We start from the raw sequence: 14,885 nt of genomic DNA, 5'->3' as shown, positions 1-14,885 counted from the left end.
TTCTGCCACAGTGTTCATCTATCTATCAATGGCTGTTGTGACCTATGGAAACAGATAGGTTTTATTCAAGGGATAAATTTTTTCAGAAAGATTTAAAAGGGAGCCTCTTTTACAAAGCATTCCTATAACTGTGAATTCATCCAAGAAGAAATATTTGTTTCAGTATACAAGCTTACAAAATTTCAGTACTCCATGTTGCCCTAAGCTATCTGCTTTGCCCTTATATCAAATAGGAAGAGCTTTCTGCCTTTATTCTCCAAGACAGTCATTTAATATCCTCAGGCTAATACTCAGTTGTTTTATTTTTTTTTAAACAAAGAATTTAACAAAGCTTTACTTGATTCATTATATTATCATTGCAAACATTTGTTTGCGTATATATTTGTATGTGTGTGTTTGTATATTTTCTCTCACCAAGACAAGGGTCTATGCCCAGAGAATGACCAAACTATGAATCCAAGTCAGTTGTATTAAAGCTACACCCTTTAAGATCCATGCATTATTACGATGAGCAAGATCTCCTTCTTTAGAATTTTCTGACTTTTGAAAATGAATAAGCACACCCTGATTAGGTAGGCAGTAGGAGTAAGAGGTCTAAAATGAGTTAATGACCTTGTTCATTATTGGCCTTAAATTGTATTTAATCTAAGGGTGGGCCCTTACTCTTATACAACTTGCAAAACCAGTTATGTTTTATACAGAATGACTTCGTTCATCTAAAATCAGAGGTGAAGTCTTTGTCTAGGCTAATTGGGTGGGTAAAAGAGCAGAGCAAACAAAACTGCTGTGGAGCAGCTTGATTATGAAGGTTTATGAAGAACAGTGAACACTTCTGATAACTGAAACATGCAGATAATCCTTAAATCTCATTCTACCCATTGGTTTTAATTACTTCCTCCATGGGTTTGGTTCCAGGTGTGTCAGATCAATTGTGTGCTTTTTCCTTTTTCCCCAGCCCTTAGCCCCTAAGCATCTGTTCTTCTCAAGGAGGGTCTAACAAATGCATGCTAGGAAGACAGAGTTGAGAGGCTGGGTAATCCCTAAACTGTGTTAAGAGGCCCTGGGCAACTCAAGGCTGACAGTAAGTAATTTTCTCTTATCTTTGGGTTTATGGCACAAGCCAGGATAGAGAAATGGGATTTGGGTTCTGAAGCCAGACAGACCTTGGTGCAAATCTCACTGCCACCACTTACCAGTTATGTGATTTCAAGCAATATTTTACCTTCTCTGAGCCCTGGCTTCCTCATCTATAAAAGGAGATTGAAACTGTCCCTTTCTCATAGAGTTGTGGTGAGAATTAAATATCACGTGTGTCATATTCCTAGTCAGGTGCCTGGCAGGCAGCAAGCACTTAATCAACGTAGCTATAATTATTATCCATGAAAAATTTGGGTATCCTTTTCTTTCTTTCATGTTCCACACCCTTCTATTTTCCTGATAAGAACCAAAGAGGCAGTTACTATTGAAGTTCTTTAACTCAGTGCTGCTTCAGCAGTTAATGCAATAGCCCCTATGCCCTCTGTGACCTTAGGGAGGAAACAGCTTAGTAGTTCAGAGCAGCTCTTTCTTCTCAGCTCTATTTTGTTCTTGATAGAGCTGTTCTATTCACACACCTTGCAATCTGTGAAGTTAAAATTAACCTATTTGCCAACCTGCATCTCAGTGAGAAACTGAAAAATTACACCTTCTCTACGCACTAGACAGTGTTTTCTAGTGCATCTTTGATGAAGAATATGTTAAAGGAAGAGGTGACTGAAAGGGAAAAGACTGAGTTCTATCTGTGCTTAGTTTACTCCCTTGGAAGAGTCCTCTGCAAATGTCAAAAGCTGGATTGAGAGAACAGGATGTGACATGGAAGCCGCTCAGTTGCGTCTCCACACACGTTTTTGAAATGGGGAATCAAAGTGTGCCAGTGTAACTGTCAGATTTGGGCATATGGAACAATCTAAGGAATCTGACTCTTTCCAGTAACAAGTTTAGAACTTCCTTTTAAAAGAGAGAGGAAGAAAAACACTCACTGCACTCATAACCAATGGTTATCTTCAGTCATCAGTTCCAAGGAGTCCACTTTTCCAGTTTGTATCTGAGCTAACATTTCTCTGACTTCAGGAAGAAGTAGTTCAGTTGACCTGGATGCTGCTATTCTTTGATCTTAAGTGCCCCAGATTAACCTGGTTGTCTTCAAACTCCTTGTTATTTCAGAGCCGCGGGTAGGTGGTCAAAGATGAATTGTTTGCCTTGACCTTGTCTTGGAGGACAGCTGGGTGTTATCATTTGTCTCCAAGACAGCCTGGACCACAGAGCCAGGCTGCACAGATGTATACTTTTCCTTTTTATTTCTTATCTCCTTTAGTGGGCTCTTGCGAGATGTTTCTCAGTCCTCTCAGGATTTATCTCCCCTTCCTCCCCGACCTCTCCCCAATAATTCTTAGAGACTCTGAAGTTCCAGGTTTTAGAGACTAGGTCAGTGGGGATGTGGCCCAGACTGAGAGGTCTTCATGGTCTAGGCCCAAGAATTTCTAAGCCATCAAAATCTACTTGAGATCAGACTTTTAGTGATATGGTAAGAGGAGAGTAAGAGTTGGAAATAGTTCCCTTCTGCCTGGCACTGTGAATTTAAAATCAGAGTAAGTAGGTGTTAATATGTTGGACAGACAGAAGTATTAGGCATAACTCTCTGCCCTGAAATATCCTAATAATATTTATAATTTTACCATTAGAAATTCATTCATTTGGATCTGGAGAGGCTATAGTTTCCAGAAGTTTCTGTCTGCATGTATCTGAGAAATCAATTTTTAAAAGTGCTATTACATATTTTAATCCTCAAAATAATCTTGTGAGGTAAGTACTATTATTATTCTCATTTCTCAGGTGAGAAACCTAAGGGACAGAGGTACTAGTAGCCATGTGCCCAAGATCCCACAGCTAGGAAGTGGTGCAGCAAGAATTTGAACCCAGCCTGTCTAGCTGCAAGGCTCCAGCTCTTAGCCCTATCCGCAGTGTCCTATACTAGTAGCATTAATTCTTATTCAGTTAGCTCTGCTACTGCTGCTGCTAAGTCACTTCAGTCGTGTCCGACTCTGTGCGACCCCATAGACGGTAGCTACCAGGCTCCCCTGTCCCTGGGATTCTCCAGGCAAGAACACTGGAGTGGGTTGCCATTTCTAGCACCTCCTAATTACTACTGCAGAAACTCCAGCCTCCACCAAGGTCCCCTCTGCCCCCACCTTCAACTATTCCCAGAGACTGTCTGGAAGGTGTGGACCAGTGGATACTGGTAGGACATATAGTATCTTCCAAATCCTTTTCTCTTGTTTGGGTGTCCCCATGACATTATCTTGTTGCTGTCTCTATATTTCAAGTTTAACCCAAAAGGCTATGTTCTTTACAGTCCCCAGGGACTTGAAACCACTTGGTGTTCCATATTGATGGAGTGGGGATTTTTTGCCAACGTGAGACACTGGATCTTTAAGCAGCACTGTGCTGTGCCAGTTGCAGAGGACATCTGGCACCTGGGAGTGTGTGCCAACATCCCTTTGCTCAGCAATGTCTCTTCCCCTTTTCCTTATCTTCACAGTTAACACAGGAATTAACACCTGAGTATTGTTCCCAGGCTCTACCTGCCAGGTCCACCCTGGGAACTGAACCAATCCCAGCAGCCCTCCCTCTGGCGAAAGAGGACTGATCCCAGGGCTGATTTAAGCTGAGGTAATGAGTACTTTTCTTGGGGTCAGAGAGAACTTGAGGGCAGCCTCTTTCTAGGGGTAAGTCTGTAAGATGTGAAAATTAGCAACTGTCATTTGAAAAAACAAAATCATTCTGCAGGAGAAGAGGATGAAGTGGACAGGCAGGGACAGGAAACAGAGAAAAAGCACACTGCATTTGAGAACCTAATTCCAATAGTTTCAGAGGTTCGGCAGCATCTCTGAACCTAGCTCTTCCTATGTCTCTTATCCTGACTATCATGAGCCAGCAAAGTCCCATATTTGCTCAAGATGATTTGTGCTTTTCTCACTTGCAACAAAAAGAAATCTGAAAGTCCAGCAGGTGACAGTTTCTGGTTTAAGTACCTTGATGTCCATTTGTATCCCTCTGTCTTGTACGTTTGATAGACGAGTTGACAAACGGAGAATTTTCCAAAACACTTTCCTATTTTCTACCCTACTCCCTACCCCCCCAACCCACAGCCTCCCCAACCCACCGCCTCTCCCTTACTCATATCATAATTAGCTTCTTAAACCTAAGGCTGATGATCTGAAGCTTTCACTTATAGATGCAAATACACCTGGGAAAAGAAACACCTTAAACCAATATCAGCTAAAAGCCATTATCTCTAGAAAGAACACTTGACAGTCAGCTAGGAGTAAGACTTCTGGGAAATGAAAACTGGTTGGAGAGCTGTAGAAATCTGAGGTATCAGGGAAATGGAAGGCAGTATTTGTCAGGGACAAGTCTTACTTACTGAATATCTTCCTTACTTCAGCAGGAACATTTGTATCCTTGTACTTTTCCTATGGAGAATGTGATTAAACTAAAACAAAACATATATTCTGTGCTGTACTTGATACAGCCCAGGGGATTGATATTTTATTATGTATGCTTTAAGTTTGGGCCTTCTAATACAATATTTAGATGTTCCAAGTAGGATGCAAATTGGTAATATTCTTTTTGAACTAGAGCCTCCAGAACTTTAAAAGAATCAGATTACAATACTGTAAATCCACTTTTCTCATCATGATTTAAACATTCATTGAACTGGGGAAATGGGTGGGGTAGGAACAGCTATTACCATAGGATTTTCCCTATGGTTGACCAAAGCCAAGTTAAGCGTGTTGACCAAAGCCAAATCTATGTTTCATCATCCTTTTGTTTCCCTTTGCCCACCTTTCAAGGCAAAACTGATTCATTTTTGCTAATGTTTAATCCCTCAGCAGTTTTAAAGGTCTTGACTTGGGTTAGCAGGACCTGGGGAGTCAGGGGCTATTGGGTAGGTGGGATTGGCTCACTGACTGTTAAAAGCAGAGCCAAGGTAGGGAGCTCCAACAGCTGTCCAAATGAGGATCTGAACATATGTAGGAACTGAATAGATATGAAAATCAGTTACATGGCCTTGGGCTGCAGGGTGCAAACCAGGGAGAACCAGGAAGTTAAGAAGGAAGTTCTGGAAGGTGGAACTGAAGGAAATGCCTGAAGCTTCATTGTATCATTGAGACATTCCTTCCCATCTCCCCCTGCCCATGCCCCTCCTTGAGGATGTAGGGGTTTGATCTGGACCCACAAGATCTCCAGTAATTAAATGAAATAGAAACCTTTATCAGAAACACTGTGATTCCAGATGGTATTTTTGGCTGAATATTTGTCAGGCCTGTTTGTCCCCTGATAGACAGCATGGTTGTGTTTGAGAAGCCTTCTTAAGTCCATGGGTCTATTGTGAGCCTAACAGAAATCATTACAGTCAAAGAGCTAGAAAGTTTGAAAAGCAATACTTTTACATATTTCAAGGAATGTATATTTTTGTGGCAAGTTCTTGATGTGCTTCCATGCAAATAATTTATGATTAAAATTCTCCCACCCTTCAGTCTGACGAATTGGTGGTGAAATTAAAATGATGAATCCCTTGAGAATAGTACTGGAAGAGAATTGTAGAAATATAGATTTTTGTGCTGGCACAAAACTAATTTCTCTGTTCCCTGCCTGAATAGGAAAGGGCGTGGAATGAGGAAATCTGTAGGGAGACCTCTAGTTAGAAAATCATTTATTTTTCTTCTCATCCTTCCTGATTCTTCCTTTTCTTCCTCCTTCATTTGACCTGAACTCAGTTGTTAAAATTTCAGAAGCCATGAATCAATGAATACTTCGTAGAATAATGTAATATATAAACAAATGAAAGTGTTTTAAACTTACATGACATCTGATGAAAGTGCATGACATATAAATTGTTTTTGTATAATTGATTAGAATAAAGGTGTGGTCACAATTTGAGGAAAGTAAGTGGGCTGATTCTGTGCACTGGCTAAGTTCTCTCTGTTACTGGTACAGAACCAAGCCTGTACTGCTCTGCCAGCTTATCTCATTACTGACATTTTCAGTCCCCGCTTTCCAAGCATACTTTTGAAGTTTCGTGTTTTGACTGTACTTTACAAAACTGTGGTCACAAATGACTAGGAGATTTAGAGGGAGTTTAGGGGGAGGGAGTGAAGAGAGGTAGCCCAGAGAGTGGCTTGCTGCTGTGATCATCCTGGGGGTGAGGGTAGTTGGTTGATATAGAATTAGTGCCAATGATCCTGGTTGGGCCATTTTTCTTTACCTCACAGATTTGTGCAGATAAACTCTGGTTAAAATGATTATCGTGTAAATCACTAAGGGAAATACTTGCCTATTCTCCTGATCTATGACCACCCTGAGGCTCCTCCAACCGCTTTCCCCACAGCAGAGAAATGCTCTTCCCCATTCCCTGTGTGCCCCCTCCCCACAACACTGGGAGCAGAGAGGCGCCTCTGAGCACCTCCCTGATCACCTCCAAACTGTGCAGGAAATCAAAGTTCTGGGGATACATGCCTTTGTGGGTGCTTTTCTGGTTGTCTTTGACATACTGTTCCCTAATTCAATTATCTCTTTGTTCCTTTATTTTGAGGGGGTCATGGTTAGGGGATTTGGCCTCAATAGTGTCTTCACTCTAGGATTTGGATGTTCTGGCATTTTGCTTTCTGTGTTCTGTGGATGTTCAGCCTGGTGTGAAGAGGTGTTATAAAAAGTGTTCAGGGTATGAGCATCCAGGGTGGATTCTGTAGCTCACAGGTCCTTTCCATCTTCTGCCCAGTCATTCTCAGTGTGTTGGTATTTGGCTCTTGTGCTGGTTAATTCAGGGCCATAAGGGCTACCGCTACTCCTGGGAACATGACCATATTCCAAGGCCTAAAGGAGAGGTGGGAGTAGCAGCAGGCTGGAGAAGTGGCTTAAGCTGATTCTGTCTCTGTCTCGCTCTACAGAGTGCTATATTAGACATATAAGATTTATAAGTAGATATAGATATGTAGATATATTAAAAACTGCAGAAGACATTTACTCATGTGTCATTGGCCAGAACCATGTCCAATGGCACCCATAATACAAGAGTTTGGGAAAGCTGGTATCTGGCAAAAATGAATGAGATTTCTAGGAATGGCTTCACTAATCATGATTCAAACAATGGAGGCTGAACACTTCACTGTTCTGCACAGAAACAATGGTTCTGTTGGTAAGGAAGAAGGGGTAGACTGCTGTTGAGGGGCAACCAACAGCCCCACTAACAGAATCATGGTTTTGTTTTCTCCTCCATACTATCACAGGAGTGTGACTCATTTGTCCTGGGAGGCTGCCTTCCCAGTTTCAGAGAATGAATCAGGAGTGTAAGTGATTTAAGCCAATCACAGTGGCCCAGTTCCCCTTACCGGTGATTGGGTTAGGTAGGGAAATGTGGTGCTATCTTGGCCAGTAAGATGGGAGGGGAACGGGGCAGGAGGCTTCTGGGACTGATTTGCCTTTCTGACTGGCATATATGGTTTTGATGGCTGGTGCTGCTGTAGCCCTGAAGGGAACCACACAACACACTGAATAAAGCAAAAAAGAGAGACGTTCACAGGGCCTGGTGACACCACTGACCAGCTGAATTAACCATGCCTGGAGACACCCAGTGAAGAACTTCTTCTTACATGACATAATAACTCTTACTGGTTGAGCCATTCTAAGTCATTTTCCCTGTTACTTTCAGTCTAAAGCATCTCAATATAAGAGGCAAAGGTTATTAATTAGGTCAGCCTCCCAAAACGTGTAACTCAAAATATTATTCCTTGCCTATGCTCTCCAACCTAAAGTATCCCATGATAAAACAAATAGGAAATTTGAAAACTATGTATGGTCATGGAAGTTAATGATCATATTAGCATATCAAAGATTTAGAGCAAAATCTTTGCCTCTGTTTATAACTGTACAGCTCCCTTTTAAGAGAGGAGTAAATAAGTAACTTGTAGCTAAGAGAAAATGCTTTTAAATAGAAAATATATTTGATGCATTAATCCCCCCACCAATAATAAATCTGTGAAAACACCTGCTCTTCTCTGCCTCTTGAACTTGAATCTATCTATGGTACTAGGAAATTACTATCAGGACTCTTGTGCTTCACAAGTGGTCTGTTGCATCACTTCATGGGAAATAGATGGGGAAACAGTGGAAACAGTGTCAGACTTTATTTTTTGGGCTCCAAAATCACTGCAGATGATGACTGCAGCCATGAAATTAAAAGACGCTTACTCCTTGGCAGGAAAGTTATGACCAACCTAGATAGCATATTCAAAAGCAGAGATATTACTTTGGCAACAAACGTCCATCTAGTCAAGGCTATGGTTTTCCTGTGGTCATGTATGGATGTGAGAGTTGGACTGTGAAGAAGGCTGAGTGCCGAAGAATTGATGCTTTTGAACTGCGGTGTTGGAAAAGACTCTTGAGAGTCCCTTGGACTGCAAGGAGATGCAACCGGTCCATTCTGAAGGAGATCAGCCCTGGGATTTCTTTGGCAGGAAAGATGCTAAAGCTGAAACTCCAGTACTTTGGCCACCTCATGCGAAGAGTTGACTCGTTGGAAAAGACTCTGATGCTGGGAGGGATTGGGAGCAAGAGGGGAAGGGGATGACAGAGGATGAGATGGCTGGAAGGCATCACTGACTCGATGGACGTGAGTCTGAGTGAACTCCGGGAGTTGGTGATGGACAGGGAGGCCTGGCGTGCTGCGATTCATGGAGTCACAAAGAGTCGGACATGACTGAGTGACTGAACTGAACTGAAAGCTATTCAGTTATGGCTACACAGACCAACTGCCCTGACTTTAACAATCATCAAAGTATCTTCCTGTCAACCAATAAGCATTGATTATTGATCGCCAGCCATAACCCCCCAAATCTCTGAAATCTGAAGAAATAAAAGACATGGTCAATTAGTTCCTAGAGCTACTAAAGCAAATTACTAAAAACCATGTGGCTTAAAACAAGAGAAATTTATTATCTCATAGTGCTTGAGGTAAGAAGTCTCAAATCAAGGTGTCAATAGGGCCATACTCCCTCCAAAGGCTGCAGAGAAGAATTTGATTTTGACTGTTCTAGCTTCTATGTTTTCTGGAAATCCTTGGCATTCTTTGGCTTGTGGTAGCATAACTCTGCCTCTGTCTTTCCTTGGCTGTCTTCCCTCTGTGTATCTGTGTTTCTATCCTTATAAGGACTCTAGCCCTTAGAATAGGGCCCACCCTAAGCCCAAATTTCATCCTAACCAATTATATCTAGAAAACCTCATTTTAAAATAGAGTCACATTCTGAGGTTCTGGATGGACATAAATTTTAGAGGGGGCATTATTTAACCCTACACAGTCTGTGGTTGAGAAGCATTTACTCTGATTGGGTTTTCCCTAAATTTTTTTTATTGAGGAAGCTTGTTACTATGGGAGACACATGGCTCAGAGAGAAGAAAGCATTTAAGTCATCTGCTGGATTAGGGAAAAGGTGTGGATGATGTGGAACTTGAATGGAGCCTTAATAGAATTTAGTCTGATGCAAGGGACAAGGTAAACTATTCTGGATCATGGAGATGAAAAAAAATTCATGAGCAAGGACTATGAATCAATAGCTCTATTGTGAACAAGTGAATTATTCGACCTCATATTCACTGAGACTGTGATTCTTGAGGACGTATGTTTTCAGGCAAGAGTACTGTTCCCAAGGCCTAGCCTCTTCTACATAGCTGGGAAGGATGGTTGTTTGGAAAGAAGATAAGTGTCAGTGTGTGTGTGAGAGAGTGTGTGTGTACGTGTGTACGTGTGTGTGCATTCAACAGATGGGGCATTGGGGAATTTAACTTTATACAATGAATACAGCTTGTCTGTCTCCTTGCAAGGAAGAAGCTGAGGATGATAGCAAGAGGGCATTATATACTTTATAATCATAAAACCTTAAGAGAGAAGATGGGTGATACTCATTTAATATCTGAGAAGAGTAAAAAAAAGCACATGAAAAGATGCTCAATATCACTAATTATTAGAGAAATGCAAATCAAAAGTACAATGAGGTATCACCTCACACCAGTCAGAATGGCCATCATCAAAAAGTCTACAAATAATAAGTGCTGGTAAGGGTGCACAGAAAAGGGGATTCTCCTACACTATTGCTGGGAATGTAAATTGGTACAGCCACTATGGAGAACAGTATGGAGGTGCCTTAAAAAACTAAAAATAGGGGCAACTCTGGTGTTTCAGTGGTAAAGAATCTGCCTGCCAATGCAGGAGACATGGGTTAGATCCATGATTTGGGAAGATCCCACACCCCGTGGAGCAACTAAGCCCATGCACGAAAACTATTGTGCCTGTGCTCCAGAGCATAAGAGCCACAACTACTCAGCCCACGTGCTATGACTACTGAAGTCTGGGCACCCTAGAGCCCATGCTCCGCAACAAGAGAAGCCCCACAATGAGAACACTGTGCACAACAAAAGAAAGACCTGCATAGGAACGAAGGCCCAGCACAGTTATAAAATAAATAGTATTATTTAAAGAAAACTAAAAATAGAGCCACAGGGATAGAAAAGGTCAGTTTTCATTCCAATCCCAAAGAAAGGCAATGCCAAAGAACGCTCTATCTGGTACACAATCACACTCATCTCACACGCTAATGATCAGTTCTCCAAGCCAGGCTTTGATAGTATGTGAACCGTGAACTTCCAGATGTTCAAGCTGGATTTAGAAAAGGCAGAGGAACCAGAGACCAAATTGCCAATATCCGTTGGATCATCAAAAAAGCAAAAGAGTTACAGAAAAACACCTATTTCTGCTTTATTGACTATGCCAAAGCCTTTGACTGTGTGGACCACAACAAACTCTGGAAAATCCTTAAAGAGATGGGAATACCAGACCACCTGACCTGCCTCTTGAGAAACCTTTGTGCAGGTCAGGAAGCAACAGTTAGAACTGGACATGGAACAACAGACTGGTTCCAAATTGGGAAAGGAGTATGTCAAAGCTGTATATTATCACCCTGCTTAGTTAACTTATATGCAGAGTACATCATGAGAAACTCTGGGCTGGATGAAGCACAAGCTGGAATCAAGATTGCCAGAAGAAATATCAATAACCTCAGATATGTAGATGACACCATCCTTATGGCAGAACGAAAAGAACTAAAGAGCCTCTTGATGAAAGTAAAAGAGGAGAGTGAAAAAGTTGGCTTAAAACTCAACATTCAGAAAACTAAGATCAAGGCATCTGGTCCCATCACTTCATGGCAAATAGATGGGGAAGCAGTGGAGACAGTGGCTGACTTTATTTTTTTGGGCTCACAATCACTGCAGATGGTGACTTCAGCCATGAAATTAAAAGACACTTGCTCCTTGGAAGAAAAGTTATGACCAACCTAGACACCATATTAAAAAGCAGAGACATTACTTTGCCAACAAAGGTCCAACTAGTCAAAGCTATGGTTTTTCCAGTAGTCTTGTATGGATGTGAGAGTTGGACTGTGAAAAAGCTGAGTGCCAAAGAATTGATACTTTTAAACTATGGTGTTGGAGAAGACTTGAGCATCCCTTGGACTGCAAGGAGATCCAACCAGTCCATCCTAAAGGAAATCAGTCCTGAATGTTCATTGGAAGGACAGATGCTGAAGCTGAAACTCCAGTACTTTGGCCACCTGATGCGAAGAGCTGACTCATTTGAAAAGACATTGATGCTGGGAAAGATTGAAGGCAGGAGGAGAAGGGGACAACAGAGGATGAGATGGTTGAATGGCATCACTGACTCAATGGACATGAGTTTGAGTAAACTCTGGGACCTGGCAATGGACAGGGAGGCCTGGCGTGCTGCAGTCCATGGGGTCGCAGAGAGTTGGACACAATGAGCGGCTGAACTGAACTGAAAAATAGAGCTATCATATGATTCAACAATCCCACTCTTGGATATATATCCCCCGAAAATTATAATTTGAAAAGATATATGCACTTAAATGTTCATTATAGCACTATTTACAATAGCTATGACATTGAAACAACTTCAATATCCACAATAGAGGAATGTCTAAAGAAGATGTGGTACACATATACAATGAAGTATTGTTGTTTTTAGTCACTAAGTCATGTCTGACTCTTTGTGAGAGGAGCCTGCCAGGCTCCTCTGTCCTCCTGGGATTTCCCAGGCAAGAATATTGAGTAGGTTCCCATTTCCTTCTCTAGGGGAATCTTACTGACCTAGGGATCAAACCCACATCTCCTGCATTGGCAGGTGGATTCTTTACTACTGAGCCACCAGGAAAGCCCATAATGGAATACTACTCAGCCATAAAAAAGAATGAAATAATGCCATTTGCAGCGATATGGCTGGACCTAGAGATTGTCATATTGAGTGAAGTCAGAGAAAGACAAATATCATATGGCATTTCTTATATGTGGAATCTAAAAAAATGGAACAATAAACTTATCTCCAAAACAGAAATAGAATTACAGATGTAGGATGCAAATTTATGGTTACTGGGGGAAAGAGGTGGGGAGGGATAAATTGGGAGATTGGGATTGACCTATATACACTACTATATATAAAATAGATAACTAATAATGACCTACTGTACTGTACAGGGAACTCTACTCAATGCTTTGTAATTGTCTATATGGGAAAAAAATCTTAAAAAGAGTGGACATATTGAATATATATAACTGAATCACTTTGCTGTATATCTGAAACAATATTGTAAATCAACTTACATTTCAGTAAAAATTAAAATAAATAAATAAAATAGATATCTCAACACCAAACCTGTAGGTGAAATTTATATGCAAATTTTTTGGCTTAAATCCAAAGGAAAATTTAAGGTCTTTACAGTGATTATTTATAGTTTTTGGTCAGGATTTTTAGTCGTCATTATGATTTGTATGATATGTCTAAACTTATCCTCTAAATGTCCTAGTAACTATTTATAACTGTCTAAATACCTGTAATATTGTTTGGGTGCTCCAACTTAACCTTAGTCACTTTAAAGTAACTACAGCATGGTTTCACATGCAAAAATTACTAGAGAAGACTTTGCTCTGCTTCATATAGAACCAGCTGAATATTTTACTTACTTTATATAGCTTCTTTTTCCTATATATAGAGGGAACAGTTTTTAAAAGTATCTCTAATTCCTGGTCTTCAAAGCTGGCAAAAGCAGCCCTGAAAATTGTTTCCAGAAATAAGTTTCTGTGCAACCTACTAATTTAAATCAGCTGTCCCCAAATTTACGAATGGTGTTTGCTCTAAATGACACCCTTTTCCTTCACTACAAGCATAACTTTGATTCAATGCACTTTTGACTACTGTTACCATCCACAATGGTAGTTGGAGAAGGAAATGACAACCCCCTCCAGTATTCTTGCCCAGAGAATCCCATGGACAGAGGAGCCTGGCAGGATACAGTCCATGGGGTCGCAAGAGTCGGACATGACTTATGGACTAAACCACCACAATGGTAGTAGCCCAGGTGGTGCTACTGTTAAAGAACCTGCCTGCCAATGTAGGAGATGTAAGAGATGCAGGTTTAAACCCTGGGTTGGGAAGATCCCCTGGAGGAGGGTGTGGCAACCCACTTGGGTATTCTTACCCAGGGAATCCCACGGACAGAGGAGCCTGGTAGGCTACAGCCCATGGGGTCACAAAGAGTTGGACACGACTAAAGTGACTTTTCATTCTGTTCATACTGTTCATGGGGTTCTCAAGGCAAGAATACTGAAGTGGTTTGCCATTCCCTTCTCCAGTGGACCACATTCTGTCAGACCTCTCCACCATGACCCACCCGTCTTGAGTGGCCCCACAGGGCATGGCTTAGTTTCATTGAGTTAGACAAGGCTGTGGTCCTAGTGTGATTATATTGACTAGTTTTCTGTGATTATGGTTTCAGTGTGTCTGCCCTCTGATGCCCTCTTGCAACACCTACCGTCTTACTTGGGTTTCTCTTACCTTGGACGTGGGGTATCTCTGCTGCTCCAGCAGAGCGCAGCCGCTGCTCCTTACCTTGGATGAAGGGTATATCCTCACCGCCTCCCCTCCTGACCTTGAATGTGGAGTAGCTCCTCTAGGCCATCCTGCGCCTGTGCAGCCACTGCTCCTTGGACGTGGGGTTGCTCCTCTCGGCTGCCACCGCTGACCTTGGGCATGAGGTAGCTCCTCCCTGCCGCAGCCCTTGGCCTCGGGCGGGGGTAGCTCCTCCTGGCTGCCGCCCTGACCTCGGATGCGGGGTAGCTCCTCCTGGCTGCCACCCCTGAACTCGGGCGTGGGGTAGCTCCTCTTGGCCGCCACCCCTTGGGCATGGGGTTCTCTGGGCTTCTGCCCCGACCTCAGACGTGGGGTAGCTCCTCTCAGCCATGCTTGTGTGCCATCGCAGCTGCCAGAGGAACTCTCCAGGTCAGTAGGTGCCCAATACGCTACTAGAGATCAGTGGAGAAATAACCTCAGAAAGAATGAAGGGATGGAGCCAAAGCAAAAACAATACCCAGTTGGGGACAGGACTGGTGATAGAAGCAAGGTCTGATGCTGTAAAGAGCAATATTGCATAGGAACCTGGAGTGTTAGGTCCATGAATCAAGGCAAATTGGAAGTGGTCAAACAGGAGGTGGCAAGAGTGAATGTCAACATCCTAGGAATCAGCGAACTACAATGGACTGGAATGGGTGAATTTAACTTAGATGACCATTATATCTACTACTGCAGGCAGGAATCCTTTAGAAGAAATGGAGTAGCCATCATGGTCAACAAAAGAGTCTGAAATGCAGTACTTGGGTGCAATCTAAGAAACGACAGAATGATCTCTGTTCATTTCAAAGGCAAACCATTCAATATCACAGTAATC

Source organism: Bos mutus, chromosome 2, assembly GCF_027580195.1.
Source record: "Bos mutus isolate GX-2022 chromosome 2, NWIPB_WYAK_1.1, whole genome shotgun sequence".
NCBI classification, from domain to species: Eukaryota; Metazoa; Chordata; class Mammalia; order Artiodactyla; family Bovidae; genus Bos; species Bos mutus.
Note: the sequence above shows the minus strand (reverse complement) of the source record.